This window comes from Mercenaria mercenaria, chromosome 4 (genome assembly GCF_021730395.1).
Source record: "Mercenaria mercenaria strain notata chromosome 4, MADL_Memer_1, whole genome shotgun sequence".
Lineage (NCBI taxonomy): Eukaryota > Metazoa > Mollusca > Bivalvia > Venerida > Veneridae > Mercenaria > Mercenaria mercenaria.
This window is the reverse complement of record NC_069364.1, coordinates 69,456,370-69,470,536: the sequence shown is the minus strand read 5'-3', so window position 1 is coordinate 69,470,536 and position 14,167 is coordinate 69,456,370. Positions and strand designations below refer to the sequence as shown.

At 32.7% G+C, this 14,167-nt stretch overlaps 1 long non-coding RNA gene across 1 annotated transcript; it reads right to left on the bottom strand.

Annotated features, from left to right (window-relative positions):
* Window positions 1-5,485: 5,485 nt before the first annotated feature.
* On the bottom strand, window positions 5,486-13,595 carry LOC128556441 (uncharacterized). The gene is made up of 3 exons (XR_008370669.1): window positions 9,962-13,595; window positions 8,571-8,686; window positions 5,486-7,805 (listed from the first exon to the last, which is right to left on the bottom strand). It is a non-coding gene; the product is annotated as an uncharacterized LOC128556441 (long non-coding RNA).
* Window positions 13,596-14,167: the final 572 nt, after the last annotated feature.

Genomic DNA, 14,167 nt, shown 5'->3' with positions numbered 1-14,167 from the left:
CATAGATTTTGTATATGGAATTTTACCAATTTACAATTTCTGGACTTTTCCCAGTTCCCCTGGTTTTGGTGATTGATTCCCAAAAAAATGAAAAAAACGCCTGAAAAATGTTTTTGGTAAAAAATAAGAAAAGTCGTCCCAAAAATTTTTTGAAAAAACCCCTTTTATGGTCTTTGAAATTTTTGAAAGGGAAAAAAAGCAAATATTTTTCATGTTAAAAATTAAAAATTCCCTATTAAAAAATTAATTTTATGGACTCACATGTTTTCATTGTGTGTTATCCTTTTAAAATGATCTTTTTATACGAACCCAAAATTCACTTACGGAGAAAAAGACAGATGTCTACCCATTTTTGACTCTTTTTGCCAGTTGGAGCATTTTTCCCCCAAAAAAGTCGCTATTCGCAAAATTTTAAAAAGTGAACTTTGTTTGAAGGACCCCACAAGCATCACATGCCATTTAGAAAACAATTGACTGTCATTGTATTAATATACTAAAAATTTGCAAAATCCTAGTACAAATCTGTTTTCAGTATAATCCAGGAAGTAAACTTAGTAATGCTCTCTGTGATTTCCTAAATGAAGAGCATCAAGGGGAGGTAATAAAAATAGGAAAAAATACCCCAAATCACTTTGGCCCAAATCTACAAGAATGTGTCTGAATGACCCACTACGATTTATGTTTCATTTTGAAATATCATCTTCCCTTTATACAAACAAATATACTTTTCTGCTGAGATCTGTGCACTTTATCAAGATTTAGAGCACAATGTTAGCATATGTTTTGCTTCATAAATCTTTTTTTTCTTGCAGATGAAAGTCTAGATCATACAAGAATCAAATAAATATTTGGAAATATTAGTTTGGTATGAAACCTTGTTCATTTGCCTTTAAAATTTGCAAGTACGAAAATAAAAGACACTTTCTAGTACTTTCCAGATAACAAAATAAGCATGCCCCCACCACACCCCTACCCCTGATTTTTTTGAAAATGAAGCAAGTTGGGAATTTGCATGGTAACCGGGACATAAATTGCAAAAATGAAAAACAGGATAATTTTGCATCCTCTTCAAGAAAACATCGGTTTAAAGGAAATTTGTGACTATGAGTTTCCAACGTTTTTTGGTTCTTACAGAGAATTGGTCTTAAAACACTTCAACACATTTGTCATCGTGACTGTCCTTTTTATCCCCCGACGAAGTCGGAGGGATATAATTTTGGCGTTGTCCGTCCGTCTGTCAGTCCGTCCGTCTTATTGTCCGTCCTCCCGTCCGTCCGTCCGGAGCCATATCTAGGAAGTGGTTGGGAATATTTAAAAAAAACTTCATATGCAAGTTTCTTGTGTTAATTATATAGGGTACTATAGATCTGGCAATTTCTGCTTTGACCTAGAACTATGAAACTTTAATTTAATTTAGATCACCATAATGTGGTTGAGCGCATACAATTTCGTCCGGATTTCTTTACTAATTTCAGAGTTTTTGTTCTTTAATTGTTTAAAAATCCACAGATTTGTATATAACGATCCAACCAATTGGTAGAATTTTATTAAACTTCTTTTATTCTTTTCCATGAACAATTATTATAAACATGTTAAGTTGTGTACCCACACCTGGTCACCCCCTTGCCTTTGTCACACTCCCTCCCCCTCCCACCGCCCCAAAAGAAAGAAACCTTCCATGAATATTTATCAACATGCAAAGTTGTACCGTTCCACCACCTCGTTACTCCACCCAGTCATACCCACCACCCCGATCATGCACCCTCCAACAATTTTTTTCTCATTTTAATTTTCCATTCATATTTATTTTAAGTAAATCAATGAATCAAAATCTAAATTAATCAACATGTGAAGTTTTGTACCCTCACCCGATCACCCCTGCCACTCCCACGCTCTCCCTCACCCCCCCCCCCCCCCCAAATTGTTTTTTCCATTCCTTTTTTTAAATAAGGTTCAAACCTTCAACATCCACCCCCACCCCGCCACCAACCATGTTCAAGATATCCTACTTGATTGTACTCTTTTAAAGACATCTGTTGTTTTAAATTCAAATGTTCATGTTAAATAGCAACACTTGGTGCTAAACTACTCGAAGACAATATTTCGTTCTACTTACACTTCAAGATCACATTTCAAATAACTCAACTCCATTTAATTCTTAAAGCTAAGCTTATTACAGTAAACATATTCAATACAAAATAATTTCATTAGTCAGGATCAACATAACATACATTTATTACGTACACTTAAAACATTCATTTTCTGTTAAATTGATTTTAACTAAATTAAATGAAATTATTTGCTTCTTAGTAACATCCTTAACATTTTGCCAGATATAATTTTGCTATTACTGACCAAAAAACATTTCGGCTAGGGATACCAATTCATCGAATTTGCATGTTTAAACGAAAAATAATAGTGCTAGATAAATCGGCGTATACATACCTCTTCTGCATTAGGACTATTCTCCATTATGGTGCAGTTTGCCGCGTTTTGCCTTTCATATGTTGTAACAAATAAGTAGAAACAATTAATTTATTACACATAAGTAATAACAAATAAGTCATAAGAAGTAACTAAAATGTCCATCCAGGGCTTCCATAGATTATACAACTCTCGACAGTTACATTTATTTGAACATATTGTAAGTGGTGGGACTGATAATTACCTCGAATAATTACCATTCAACTTTGTAAAACAAAATGTTTAGCTATGATTGCACCGGGGATAAAACAGAACAGTCCATGTGATCTTTCAATGACATGGGTTCATCACTAAATGAATAATGTTACAGTATGTTTAAACACTAAAGTAATAATCATAAAGTTTAAATAACTATAGTGCTGTAAAGGTGATCCTGAAAATATTGAAGGTTTGTCAAACTACAGTTAACATACGTTCATATATGTAAATATAAACCTATACATCGTTTGACTATTAAATGTACATGTTTTCTACTTTAGGATAGTCCGCAAACTGAAATTGGACTTTCGCTTAAAAAAATATAATACTCGAAATAATTTTGAAAATGCAAAGAGACAAAAATATATAATAACAGTTGAAATAATATAAATGTAGGTGAATTTGCGAGTACAAATGCTATACTGAACTCTATCTCAACAATTCGTTGAAAAAAAATTAACGGAAAATTCTGTAGAAATTTTTTATATCATATGCCAATCAAATTGCCACAATATTTGCATCTTCAAATCAAAGAAATGTACCGCACAAAAAAGAATACGACAGCCTTATTTTTAAGGCAATGTTAAAACAATGTTATGCGCATAACCGCCATATTTATTTCAGATAATTAAATAAATGATTGTACTTTTACCTCAGATTTTGCTACTGAAGAATATATTTCACCTTGCATTAGGTATAGTATAGCACGGTCGGATCTTTTTGATTGAATACCGAGCTTTTACATTTAAAGAATAAAAACATTTAGTAATCATAGTTTATCGCTTTACTACCTTTCTTGGACAAGAAAGTCATTTCACTTGAAATATTAAAGCATTCTCTAAGAAAAAAAATGTGAATGTGAATGATCGAAAAGTTCTCGAAAACTCATAATTCAATTTCGAACATTTTCCAAAAGTTGAATCATTGAAATATATAAATAAACAAATAAAAAAATAATTTTAGAACTATTCCAGGAACTACATGTTTCAGCCGAATAACGCATTTCAATATGACACAAAACTATTTTCTGTTGGAAACAAAGTAAAAATTGCCCTACATGGAATTGCTGTAAAAGGAGAAATCCTTACTTATTTCACTTTTACGTCCTGTAGAAATCAGTCGACATGATCCGTTTTGTTTCAGAAAGAAACGTTCTACCACTGATGCTTTATATGCTTTTTTTTGTTTTGTTTTTTAGTTCCGGTTAAAAACATTTAAATGAAAACGGTTGTATTGTATATGTATTAATTAAATGAAGTATTTTGATATATCATAAAAATATAGTACAAGTTGTATTAAACAGGCACAGAAGCAAAATATTAAGAATTCAGAAGGATAAATATCAGGGTTTCTTGTGATAAAACCCGTAATACTTATTCTGAGTTTTATAATATGCAGTTTGATTGAAAGAATGGTATAGATAATGTCCCTGATACTATTTTCAGAATTTGTACAAGACAAAGAGCTGAAATTACAAGAAAATTTTGAATCTGGAATACTTATTGATGATATCGTGCAAATATTACAACAATTAGCAGAGGATGTTATAATTTTTAGCAAAGTCTTTAGATGGACTACAAAGAAGTATTAATGCATTAAATGAAAACGATACAACTTTGGGTCTTAAACTTAATAAAAGCAAAATGAAAATCGTGGTATTCAAAAAAGAGGGGGGAGCATTTTTTCCAACGGAGCAATGGACTTGTAATGGGATTATGTTTCAATCTGCAAGTGAATTTAATTATTTAGGTGTTGTTTTAACACTACTAGAAATAGTAATCTGAATCAACAACGTATGTCAGGTAAGGCACTGAAGGCTTTAAACCTTTTGTTGTGTAATCACAGGAACATTAGACTGAAGCCTGAAATATTGTGCATATTTTTTGATGATAAGCACATGTTCACAAGTATTTATTGCGATACACATTATATATCATTAACTATGTAAATAATGTAAACTACTAGACAAGGTCATTAAATACAGATAATATAACAAGTTTTGTACTCTGAATCGTGTTTGTAAAACAGGATTTAGAAATAAGGTTTCTGTTGTGAAGAATTTACTTCGTACTATAAATTGTTGTGTTTTCAAATGTATTTGCTTTGAATTCAATTACAATAAACATACAGAAAATGAAAACATAACGAACAAGATGTCTGTCATTTAATTCTAGCGACTCTGTTTTGTATAATGATCACTGGCAAATAAGTTTTGCGCTGATTGTCTTCGTATGTGATTAAGAAAGTTATCTATGGAGAATCGACACATTTTTTTAATATTTATTTGTTTTTATTGTCGTAATTAATTTTAGTCTCTTTGGTCACTTAGTCTTTCTATTTGATTTCACAGTTTTTTTTCAGCAACTCAATCCTTTCTCCATGTAGAAAGACAATTATTTTTGCATTTGTAGTATCTCACAATATAGGTGAAAGAAGAATATAAAATCAGCCGGGAAAAGTAACTGCTGTCCGATTTGGTAACCTTGATTAAACAATGAGCACCTAAGGCTTCTCGTCAGACATCTTGTGATTTCACGGTGAACTACGTAGAAAGAGGTTGCGGCAAACCTCAAGAAAATAATGTATAATGCATCTCAAGAATACCCTGTGCGCACAAACTTTTTAAGCAAGCAGAAACAGACACTGTACCATTCAAAAAGGGGATATAATAAGTGTTGTTAAAACATATTTATGCTCGATAAATATGTTAATGAATAACAACTGGATAATTGAATTACATGTATCAATTTTGGATACTGTAAAAAGAAAAAATAATCCAATAGCCCACTAGTTCTTTATGACAAAAGTATTATTTAGCAATTATATAAAAATATCATCAAAAATTAAAGGGAGGTCATAAAATTTAAAGATACCACAGTATTTCAGGAGAAATTAGCAAAACAAAATTTATTTCTTTTAAAGAAGAATCTGTGATATTTTTAAAACGTTTATTTTTGCATTATAAATAATTAACTGTTGTTTCCACTTCTTTGAATAGACATAACTCTATCATTGGACAGTTACACCAATAATTAGCAAAATACAGATTATAATGATTGATATACAATCAAAATAATGTACCGAATTTAGAGGTGATGTATTCATAAGTAAGAACCTAAAATTGAACAAACATAATGTGTAAATAGCTTGAACAATTATAGAAAATTACAAAAAATTTAATTCATGATATTGTTTTCAGGAGTCGATGCAAATATGATTCACCCAGCTGATCTGGATACCGGATCTGGGAAGACGTTTGACACTTACATCTATCCGCCAAATGGTGTGATTCTACAAGCAACAACACAAATTACAAATAATGAAATACACGTAAAATGTATGTTCCATAACAGCGAATGTTGGTTATCAACGGATACCCGATTATCTTTCATTAATTTCAAAGATTTTAAACAACCCTTCAGATAAACAATTTTAGTTGCACATAACGTATTATTCGATTCAAAAATTTTTATGATTTCTTGTTAAACTTCTAACTGTTGAAGGATTTGGGGAGAAACTTACTTTATTTCAACAAGAATATCCCGACAGAAAAAGGTAGGACCGGATACAGAAATGGTAAATTTTGCAAAAGATATTTTAGGGATTTTGTACAATTCGCACAGCACAGACAGTGATTTCTACGCTTTAAATGTGCTTTTGAAAATTATTGAAATTTTAAAGAAAATAAAATATATTCAATTACAAAATCAAAACAATTATAGTACAGTAACTACGGCAAGTTCTGTTGGGAAGATTAATAGTAAACATCTCATGCACTGACCTTCAGATTATTTCGTTGATCATTTTGTTTATAAATATTGCAACAAATGTCGAAATATGAAAAAAAAACACTTTTAATAGCATGATTGTTTAGCTATTTTATCTGACGGACGGAGCCCTATGTGGTTCTGGGACGATCTGTGTATAAAAAGAATTGGAACCACTGCCTTACCCTTGCATGATCGTAAGAGGCGACTAATAGGGTCTTAACACTTGGTTTTGCGGTAACTCTGTGATTCCAGCAGGTATGCAAAGTTTGATTCTATACCTCATGTTTTTATTTCGATGTAAATGAGATGTGGAACCAAAATTTGTAGTCCTGTTTGGCGCCATATAACCTATAATGTGTTGTTGCGCCTTAAAACCCAAATAAATAAATAGATAAATAACTGACGGACGAGACAAAACTTTCCGGCGTCAAAATAGTTTCTGCGGTCCGTTGGACCAAATAATTCTTTCGGTTTATGAAGTTCACTAAAAATAGATGCTACAATAAAAAGAGATCATCATGATCTTAGAATGATTAAAACTAAGGGTATTTGATAATCATATTTCTTGATTTTATCAATGGATCCTGCTAAAGTTTTGGGAATTATATCAGATCCGAATATATATCAATGATTAGAATAAACCTTACTCACCGGTGATTGTATTTTTTAACTAAAGCTTTGCAAATTCCAATTTGTATTAAACATTGATTTCGATCTGAATTTCACCAACAATCATATACCTTCACTATAAGTATGAATATTCCGAATTGTATTGAAAACAATATCCAATTAGAATATCACCAATAATTACATATCTTCAAGATGTATGTGCATATTCCAAATTGTATTAGAAATTCAATCCGATTTCAGTGTTAACGATCGCAATTAAACATAATTATTAATAATTAAATAAATTTCCTCACTTCGTCGTTGTATATTCAAAAATGTGTTGAAAATTAAATCCAACCTAAATACCACAATTAATTATTTCCATTCACTCTGTTTATGTATACTCTGATCGTATTGAAATATAGATCAAATTTGAATACACAGAAAAAAATATAATAAAATCTACTCACAAATAATTGCATTCATCCACTGGATCTATATATATTTCAAATTCCTTTCAAAAATTAAATTCAATTTAAATACATATCAAACATTATAATAAAACCTACTCACAAATAATATAATTGTACTCATTCTCTATATCTATGTATATTCAAAATTGTATTGACAAATTAATCCTGTATACTGAGTGTTGTTCTCCAACACTGAAGAAAGAAACACTTCAATAGTTTTAAAGCTTTAAAACATTTCAAGGTTCCATTCTAGTACACATTATCACCATACCTGAAAAGAATAGAAATACATATATCAAACGGATTTAGACATTTCAAGGAATAAAGCTTCTAACACTGAAACCATGTTTGTATTTTGATAATAATAAAGGCGGAACATTGCCTGAATGCACTGCTTGCCGTAAAACAACTCAATCAATAAATAAACAATATCAAACATATCGAAACACAAATCAACAGATAAAGGAATGCAATGAGGTACCACCCCATGAATACTCGGCAAAAGAACTTAAACACCTGTCTATGATGCACCACGCCTCAATTTAATCCAAACGAGGTGATTTCCTAACATACTACCGTTGTGGAACCAGAAGGCAAGGTACGTTAGGCACATAAACTTTTTAATTTTACAATTCTTTATGTAGGTGCAAATAAAGTAACAATGCAAACTTTACGTGCTGCTCAGTTTCCTCTATATGTACTGACAATTTCTAAGAGCGGTTCTTCCTTTCGCTTTGAGATGTAAACATGTGTTTAATATTCACTTTTTCGTACGAGTATGAGTGTCAAACAAATGCTGCACCAAAACTTCCAGCTTGTAGCACTAATGTTTGCTTCGATTTTGTTCTATAAATTTTAAGCTAGTGTTAAAAAATTTGCTAAAACTAAATATTAATGTGAAGAAAAATAATTTATTAATAGAAACTAAATGTTGGAATAAACCTCTACATCCCCAACCCCTCTCTGCTCAACCATTACAAATCCTCCTTGTTAGGAAATCGACTATTAAAACCTAAAAAACAAAAACAATATTTACCTTAACTTACTGACACTGTATGCATCTGTCTTACCGCCATGTGAACAAAATCTGCATCTTAAATTTACAAAAGTGTTGCACATACAAATTCCACATTTTCAGTGTCTACATCTCGTCTAGCAAACAAAAAATAGTGTCAAAATAAGAATATGGAACTATTTTGAGTTTTGTGTACGATTCATGTTATGGTCTTCCCGCTGTTTTACACAGTAAATGTAACGTTATAAAACGTAAAATTCCTGCTTTTTAGAAATCTTTGCAACTAATTGCGATAGCTCTATTATTTTATCATTGTCAAGGTGATTGTCGCTACCTCGAAAATGTATAAATATCACTTTTTAAATTACTAATTTTCATTGTTTTATTTGAGAATAAACACGATAAATCGCGGGGTATTCGACATGATAATTAATTCATTTAATTAAGTTCACATGTTTAAAGCTTATTTTCAATATAAGTTAAAAGGTGAAATAATAATAATAATAATAATAAAAAATCAACCAATAAAAGAACATGAATGCAAAAATATCGACAGCGCTCACTTTTAAACTAATATTAGCGGTTCTTGGAATTTTAATTGAGACAGACAGTGCAAATACAAGTATCCTTTTTAATGAAATCATTCATATCGTAATAAACGAAATGACAAGTTACATAATAAAACTATCCGTATACTAGTAATTTAATTAAATATAAACAGTGAGACATACACACGTGAATATCAAATGTAGTTGTTATAAAAGCAGACTGGAATATATTTATATATAAGTAATATATTTAAATAATTTTATATATCAGAGAACAACAGCATGAAATTAGATTTATATTTGATAGTTATAATTAGATAAATACATATAAAATATTGAAATACATGGTTAATCCTTATTTAGATAATGCCGTTTTTTAACCATTTTTATTGATATTTATATTTTTACCGAGTGATATTACCCTTAAATACTGAACATTTTAATGTATATTTCTTGAATAAAAAAATATTTAGAGAATCAACGACCTTACTACCAGTATTGCTTCCTCTTCTAGATATTTTGTTTACTAAATTTTATTGCCATCAGAAATTGCAATTAATCAAAATAGTATTTAGTTTCCAGACTGCAATAAAATATTTAACTGAGAATATATTAATGATGTCTTTCATGTGTTTACGAATCGGATAGAAAACTCCGTCCCGAGGGCACCTGCGCATTGGGCGGTAATGAGGCTTGCTGAATTACCGTCCATGCGCAGGCGGCCGAGGGACGGATATTTCTATCCGATTCGTAAACACATGATTGATATTTTTTCTTGCATATCGTATACATGTTAGCATTCTATCCTGGCAGATTATTTTTCTTGAATACCGTATTTTACAAATAACAGGTAGAAATACTTACGTAGCACTCTTTCTTGTAGTAGAGAATGAATACAAAGCGCGGGAAATTAACCTCCGTAAGCAGACGTGACGTCATGATGTTTTGCGTTACGCACAATAACAAAGTTCCACTTTAGTTTTATCGTTTGTAGCGTAACGTTATGTTCTTACGGTAAACTAACGTATTTTGAATCGAAAAATATACTATAAGGAACAGAAAAACTATCAAGGTACCTGCTTTTTTCGTATTTTACATAAACAATATATTATCAGTGCATGAACCACTAGTTGTCATTAACAACACGAGAGTCATCTGGCATTGGGGGGTGCCAGATGGGTTTTGCCGGCATGGGTAAAATCACAGGAACGTCAGTCCGGTGTGCAAGAAAATAATGTCTATCAATCAGAACCGTAGGCCTTGATGTTGTAATTTAATACCATAACTGGAAAGTTATTTTAAACGTTGTTTTAGGTATATGTACTAAAAGTGCATTGTAGAATTTCGTGGAGATGCTGCAAAGAAAAAATGATATAATTATGTATTTCCTCTACTACAAACTTAGTTTCTTCAGATAAATTAAAATTATTTGTTTTATTAACATCGTTTTATGTAAATTGTTAACAAGAGCTGATTAAGATATGACCCATCAATGGTGGATATTTCAAATCTTCAAAACAGTGTTACAGAAATACAATGTATCCCGTCAGAGACTTTATACAAAATTTTAACAACTTTTACGGTGCCGCTTTTTAAAGTTGTATAATGCATGCTACTTCCTCAAGCTCAAATAGATACAAACTTCAAACTGATGGCCACTGTCAAAAATGCTTTGGTCATTTAATTGATTGTCATTAACACTATACGTACATTATTAGTTACATTTTCATTTGTTTCCGTTCCAATAAAAATATCCTTAATCTGATTGTTTTATTAAATAATGACAATTATGTCTATTTACTAACTTAAGACCGCACAAGCACTTTCAGTGAGTTTTTCATTACCTAACATTATGTCCAGCATATCACGGGATAATTATTGTTTAATAAGACTTTAACTTTAAGGTTATTATTTTTTGAAAGCTAAGTTAAAAAAACCTCACCAATCATTATATTTAATCACCCTATCTTTGTATATTCCAGTTTTAACTGAAAATTAATTCCGATATGAATTATAATCTTAGATTTAATTCCAAAAGCACGACGACATTCTCACAAGTTCATTATTAAGTCCATAATTAACTAGAAAGTGATATATTTGATCTTACAGTTCGAGCAACACAGAGTCACTAATATTTACGTTTTTCACTATATCTATCTATATTTTAAATTATATTGAATGTTTAATCCGTTTGAATACATATTCTAACAAATGTAACATTTAATTTCAGAAGCACATCCACCTCTTCGCGAAATTTTAAGCAATAATCAGAAACAAATAATGGGAAAACACGAAACGGTTGTTGTAAACATGTTTGACAGTCATTGGCTAAAACAGTCGTCCGTATTGATTGTTGTTAACCGATAATGCAAGGTTAAGATTTTGAACGAAATACTGCTTTCGTTGTTTATTGGTTCCATGACTTTAATGTTCAAAGAATAGACATTACAGAAATTCCTTAATATTTAAATGTTAAAGGTTAGTGTATCATTACAAGGTGTTACAATTTGTTATTGTAGCAGAAGACAAGGTTTATAAAATATAAAACTTTGGACTCGTATATATTTGGCCAGGAACGCTTCAAAACTTATTTTCCATGCAGCTGTAAATTGCTCGAGCGTCGCCATAAAAGGACCAGCGGTCCAGAGATTCTGTAAATCAGTATTGGGCATACTGGGCAGCCTGTGAAAGCTTTTGTGTTTTCATCGCCGTGAACGGATAATCGCGACATTCCTTGACGACGTTCAGTCCCGTAACTTTAGAAGAACACGGGTTCCAACCGGGTGGGCATTGTAGAGATTGGGGAAGCCCATCACGCCCGGATAGTGGCCATCCTTGACAATGACGTTTGGAATAATGGATTTTATTTTGAATTGAACCTCTAGCAGTAAATTGCGTTGGCATAACCATTGAAAAACAAGGGGACAACGGCGCCTACCGGACCGCCGTTGTAGAGTTGGTCTCTGATACCAGCAAACTCGAAAAAGCTCTCCTTTTCTCGTGAGAGGGCATCACATTCGGCTCCGAACGGATATTTGCAATTTTCATTGGCGATGTCCAGTAACGTACCTCTGGAACAAAGGGGAACCGAATGGGCGTTGAAGAAATATTAGCCGACCACAACGACAAGGTTTAGGCCATCCTAAAAAGTATTTTGATTCCAAACAAGGTTTGACTGATGTTTTTGCCAGGATTTCTTTAAAACGCTTCTTTGCCTCCTGCCGAAGTTTGTATGAGCGTATTAGTTGATGAAACACCGGGAGGCTGTTGTAGAGAGGGTCATCACATGTAGATCCGGCATACCCGCTACCACGGGAAAGCTCTTCTTTAACTACATCAAAATTGGCCATGAACGGATTTTCAAATTTTCTCTTGGCCATTTTCGGGTCCATAAATGTAGACAAATCCGATAGTTTACAGAGTGGCATTGTAAAGAGTGCGGTAGCTAACCACACCCTGGTGGAGGCTGTCTTTGGAATACTCCGAAGAATGGTTGTATGATTTGATTAATCAGGACCACTTATAGCCTTCCAAACGCATTTTCATCCCCACGCAGATTGCTATGTGGTAACCATTGAAAAGTCCGGGTTTCTACTAGGTGGCCATGTGGAGGTGGCCGTGCATGCGGCTAAGGTATACCGGCAACCCGGGAAAGCTGGATTTTTTCTCATGTATGGACATCACGTTTGGTCTCTAATGGATATTCGAGAATCCTTTTTGCGACGTCAAGTCTCGTAATTGTAAAGAAGCTGGGATCCAAAAGGATTGGCGTGTAGAGAGGGTGGACGATCACCAAGCCAAGGTAGTGGCTATTCTGGAAAAATGTTTTTTTAAAGATGGACCGGTGAGTTTGGAAAGGAACGCAACGAAATGTTTATTGCTATGAGAAGTAGATTGCTTTGGCGTTACTATAGAATAATACAGGGTCTCCCTGGGTGGTCTATGTTGAGGGGATATATTGATGCGGACACGGTGTACCGGTCACCCCGGAAAAAAACTCTCAGATTCTGCCTTTAAATTTTTGCGTGACGTCCAATCCCGTATCTGTTGAAGAACCCAAAATCCAACAGTTTGGAAAAACGAAGCCTAACTACACGATAGTAGTTGCCATCCTGGGAAAACTCTTGTTTTTCTTGGCAAGGATGGACTGATATGTTTGGCCAGGAACGTTCTAAAATGCATCTATGCCTCCAATCGTATATTGCATGTGTGCAACGATTGAAAACTCCATGTGGTCGTATATTCCGACTGACACCACGGCCAGCCTAGAAATACTCTTCTTTCTTCCTTAGCGGGCATCCCATTCGGCCTTCAGTATATATGCAATATTTCTTTGCGATGGGCGTTGTACAGTCCAAAATTATGAACCACTTTAGAAAAATCCTTGTCGCCTGCATTCTTGTTCATCTATTACAAATACGTGATGAATAAATTACATTGAAAAGAGATTCTTACATTAGCCAAGTCATATCATTTGCATTTTTGTGCCATCAGTCGATCTATTTTTCTACTTCCATGAGTCAATCTATTTTTCTACTTTCTCTGTGCAGTAAGATGCGAAATATAAGCATGTTGCTTATTTCTGCCATGTCGCCAAGTATACTGAACCAAATAATAACTCTGTTAATAGCACAGGAGTACATCTGTGCACCAAAACTACATGCAGTATTTTGAAAGAGGGTACATTTTGATTGTTGATAGATATTTTCATTAATTTAAGCACAAAAGTCATTTATCCCGGTCGTGCATTTTACTTTCGCCCTAAACAGTACTCACCTACCGTAACATGAACTAATGTTTATACAAAATATTTTGAAACAGGTATAGATGTAACAAAAGTGACTCAAACTGCCGTCAAATGATTTTACTTTATTAAAATAACTCCCTAGTTACTTTATGATTGGTAAATATTTCTGATAAAGTCGTTTCAAGTTCATCTTCTTTTTGTCGCGATTTAAAATCTCTCCTCTATAACGTGAACTTCTTCAAATATTCGTGATAACAATAGTGTTTCCCTCTTTGTCTGCATCATATACTTTGAATGCAACAGTATGAAGGCTTGTTTTCAGT